Source organism: Loxodonta africana, chromosome 1 (genome assembly GCF_030014295.1).
Source record: "Loxodonta africana isolate mLoxAfr1 chromosome 1, mLoxAfr1.hap2, whole genome shotgun sequence".
NCBI lineage: Eukaryota > Metazoa > Chordata > Mammalia > Proboscidea > Elephantidae > Loxodonta > Loxodonta africana.
The window spans coordinates 34,154,055-34,158,840 of NC_087342.1; positions in this window are offsets into that span (position 1 = coordinate 34,154,055).

Here is a 4,786-nt window from a genome sequence, read left to right on the forward strand (position 1 = left end):
ACAGAACGGCAGAACTGTCATCTTAACTCTTTCCACATCAATAGACTCAATATTATCATTTATTTCTAGAAAAATTGAGCTCCTTTTAAAAATACAGCAAAAATATAGTTTCACCCAGGTAGTCTGAATTCTTGGAAAATAAATTGTACAATATAGCCAAACTTTATTTCGTCATAAGGATTAAAAAAACAAACAAAAAAATCAGTTGCTGTCAATTAGACCCTTGATTATCAGCCCTTTGATAATTCTGACTGGAAATTATCCCAGTATGAGTTTCTAAAATGTATGTACTAATTAAGCAAATATTTTCAAGAATTTTCCGTAGAATGTTATAGAGGACTTCTATGAGGTGTGAAGACCATTTGCCACATCCTTAACTGGCTTCACACAGCTGCCTGTCTGACAGCAGATGGTCATTTCTCACCATGTACTGAGGTCAGCTGGAAATACTTTTACACACTATCCTTTTCTCCCTTCCAAATTGTTGCTGCAAACCAGTTATGACCTTGAAACAAGTTGGAAACGTCTGTTAAAAGTCCATTAAATGCTCGATTGCTGGTGTGAATTCTTTTCTATGAGCGAAGTGTGTACATTTTACTGCCTGAGCATCATAATATATATTTTGGTGACTTGGCATTCTTTTTTTGGCTTTGAAGTTGGTGAGGAGGCTGGAGACCTAGGCTTCAGAACCGGTAAGTTCTGACTTGGCCACACTGCGTTTTGGGCTCTTGCTTTTGACTTACATCGATGGCTTCCTTCAAACCTGTAATGTCTTTGTGTTGATTACTAAAACTTAATTCTCACAGAGTAATTATATTTCCTATTTCCCCAATTTCTTAGTTTTTCTCAGGATGTGGGATTTGGAAAAACATATAAATATTTTAAGAAATTCCAGGAAGGAATTCTGCATTGAAGCACTTAGTGGTATACTTCTGAATTTTTGTAATTCCTTCAATCTAAAACCAAAATACAAAGCATTGACTATGGACTTTTTTTTTTTTTTAAATTCTGTAATCAGTGTCATTGCCCGAAATTTTTGATGAGAATAAAGTGAGAGGCAAATAAATGAAATATTGAACAGTTAAAGTAAAATGTATTTATTCGTCCCACAATAACTTTCAAATTATTTGAATGACATTTACTAAAATTAGAGTTATGTTCACTTGATATTTTTATAGTATTTTACAATAGAATTTTTCTGCAATTTTGAAATTATTTTAAGACCTTTCCTTTGAGAAATTACAGAAATTTGTTGATAGCTCAGAATGGAGTTTAATAATACTATTACCTCCTCTCTGCTTAGCATTTTACAATTTTCAAAGCATTCTCTCAATACTTTGTTTAATTATCAGAACAACCACAAGAGGTAAATGAAGCAGGTATTATAATTATTTTTCAGATGAGAAGACTGAGCCACATTAAGATGTTGACTAACTGACTAACAAAGGAGGCAAATTTGGAATCTAGTCCAGTGCTGTTTGCCCTTCTGCATACTACCTCAGAGTACAGTTCATAGAACTCCTGATATGAAAGATGAGTGCTTAATAAAAACCTATTGATTGCTTGATTGATAAGGAAGCAGAAGCCATAATTAATTGAAGTAAGAAGCAGAGTGGCTAGAACCTCAGCCACTGGGCTCTGTCTCCACCAGTTGTCATCCAGTTGATTCCGCCTCATGGCAACCCTGTGTGTGTCAGGGTAGAACTAGAACTGTGCTCCACAGGGCTTTCGATGGCTGATTTTTCTAAAGTGGGTCATCAGATCTTTCTTCCTAGGTGCCTCTCAGTAGACTTGAACTTTCAACCTTTCAGTTAGCAGCTGAGCGCTTTAACTATTTGCACCACCCAGGGACTTCAGGATCCTGTTCCTACTGTCCATTAAATGGGCCCTGATAGTAGCAGTAGCTGCTATAGGTGGACCAACTCTCCACTTAACCCTGGTGGCACAGTGGTTTAGATCTTAGCTGCTTGCCAAAAGGTTGACAGTTCCAATCCACCAGCCGCTCATTGGAAACTATATGGTGCAGTTCTACTCTGTCCTATAGGGTCGCTGTGAGTCGGAATCGACTCAACGGCAATGAGTTTGGTTTTCCTTGGTATAAGAAGAGTGGCAATGGGAGTCATCTCTCCGTTAAATGGGCTGAAAAAATGTTCAAGATTCAGGCCCATTAGAAACAACAGGTCTTTAGCTCTCTACCCAAGTGTAGACAGGACTTTGGAACAGGCAAGAAATTCTACCTTGCTTCTTTGAATCTTAGATGAAGTCTTTAGGATGACATACCACATATTAGTGCGTACACCATTTTACAGCAACCAGTTCCTTTTCCCCAGGAGCTAATTTCCTTTTTATTTAGCAGAGAACATATCCGAGGAACTTAGTAAAGGTCATGCGGCAATATTAAGACTCCTATAATTAATGTTGGCCAGGATTTGAATTTAAATCATTTACTTTTCAGGCTCTAATTAAAGTCAGACATTATTGTGAGTGGAATGAGTCATTTTCTTGGTCAACCGTATATTAATAGTTTAATGTGTAAAAAGTTTAAAACATATTTGGCATAATGCATTTTCCTTTGAAGTAAAACAAACCCAGTGCCGTCCGGTCGATTCCGACTCATAGCATTGAAGTAAGGAAGAGTAAAAAGTTATCCGGCCTTAACATAAAAGGAAATCACCTTCTATTAAAGTGGCCTTATTAGGGCAAGTACTGTTTTATCTCTTTACAATTCTTGGTAGCTCTAAAATACACTATCAGCCTGTAAATATAATTATAGACACTGTACCAAGATAAGTGCTATAGTTTAGTGGCCTTTCGTTCTGAATTACTATTCCAATTTAGATCATATTTTTATTGTTAAATTAAGTCTTAGGGGGATAATGCTAATATTTGAAAATACTTTACCTGAGAAACAGTTGCTAAAACATAATTGTGTACTCAAACACCTAATTTCAAGTTTTACTTGGACTTTATAGGGTAGCTTAATATAAGTTTAGAAAGTAAGTTATAAGAAAATAATTGTCTACTGATGTTTACAATGTACTCTAGAAAGCAAACACTGTTCATTTTCTGTCAATCAATTTTTGCAGAATTATAAAATACTTATTTAACAGCATTAATACCTGAGATGTTAATAGCAACTTTCTCCCTAATAATTCAGGTGCTTTTAAATCTATTATTTCATTGCTTCTTAACATCCATTGCTATATGTGTTTATTATATTTGAAAGCCATGAACTAATGTTAACTAGAAATAGCATTAGAAATCTTAAACCTAAATAAGAAATGTATACTCTCTGAAATCTTAACCTCCAAAAACACACTGTTCCATAAATGAATATTCTTCAAATTTCACAAAGAGAAACACATTCATCGGATTATTTGAAACTGAATAAAATCATCAGGCATAAATAAAACAATCAGAAATGGTATAAAGTGAGTCTTCAATTTTTGTGTAAGATGAAAGCCTCTTTTCATGTTCATACAAACTTATAGTCTTCTGCCCCACTTTTTCCCTGATATTAGGAAGAAAGAATCAAGTTCTTTTGCGTTTTCCTGTTTTGTCAAAATAGAAATCATAGAATTTAGGAGAAGAGGGAAAAAAAGCAAAATAAAGGGAAAAGCTGAGGGTTAAGTGGGCTGAAAAAAGATTGAATGTATTTTCTCAAATACCACTGTTCTCTGGAGCTGGCTTTACCAGTGCCTTGTTTAGTAGTAGTATAATCGTCACTTTATATTTTTTCCTGAAAATAGAGAAATGACCTATTAATTTTAGGGAGAGTGTAACTTTTACAAATTCCTCAGATTAAGGCCCAGTGCACTGAAAGGAACTTGTGAGTCCTCAGAAATGTTTAAGATAGATCTTTGACGATTTATACCCTTTGATTTTCACCACTAGCAAATTCTGAAGTTGGATCTCTTGAAATTTACTGTGATTGGTTTCCGCAGCACAAGGGTTAATTTTCTTTTCAACTTGCCCTGGGTTCTTCTTAGGAGCTGGGAGAGTACTTCAATCAGTTTCCAATAAGTTATTCAAAACAATATAAGGCAGAGCTGAAATTCTCCCGTTGAAGAACTTAACACTACTCAAACCATAAGGGAATCAAACTGCTTCTCTGCTGCCCCACCCTCCAAGAGAGATAAAAATGGAAGATTTATAAAGCAAACTACAGCCTATGGAGTATATATGTGTGTGTGTGTTTTAAAAACCCGCCATTTTGTCTTATTTGCATGAGCACAAATCGCTTTCAACTTAATGCCAGAGAAAAAGGGAACATCCCTGTGATGACATGCTGAAAAGCTCAGTGTATTTGTTGGATAATGGATTTTAGTTCATTGTCATGTACTTCACTTTTCATCAGCAGGAGCACTTCAGGGTAAAGAAACAGGCTCTTACCACGCTGGAACAAAAGCTATGTAAGAAAAAAAACTTCTGAGCAGATGGAATATTATTTGCATTTGCACAAACAGTGCTTTTTAGCACAATTCACATTACTCCATTGTGAGCTAAAGTAAACCAGATGCGTCTACAGCATGCTGTAAGTGCAGAATCGGCTTTTTGTCAGACTGAGAGGTCCCAACCTTACGATATTTTTGTACTTGTATATTCATTAGTTTTATTTCAGTTACTTATGAGCAAGGAAAAGAAGACTATAGTGCAATGTATTTAAGAGGGTCATTGCATAGAGGGCCAAATTAATTATTTTTTGTTTTCATGAGTGAGGATCAAATAAGTTTCAGATATACGAATGTCCATTTAGAGGCCTAAAATGTCCATCTAGGTGGTGATA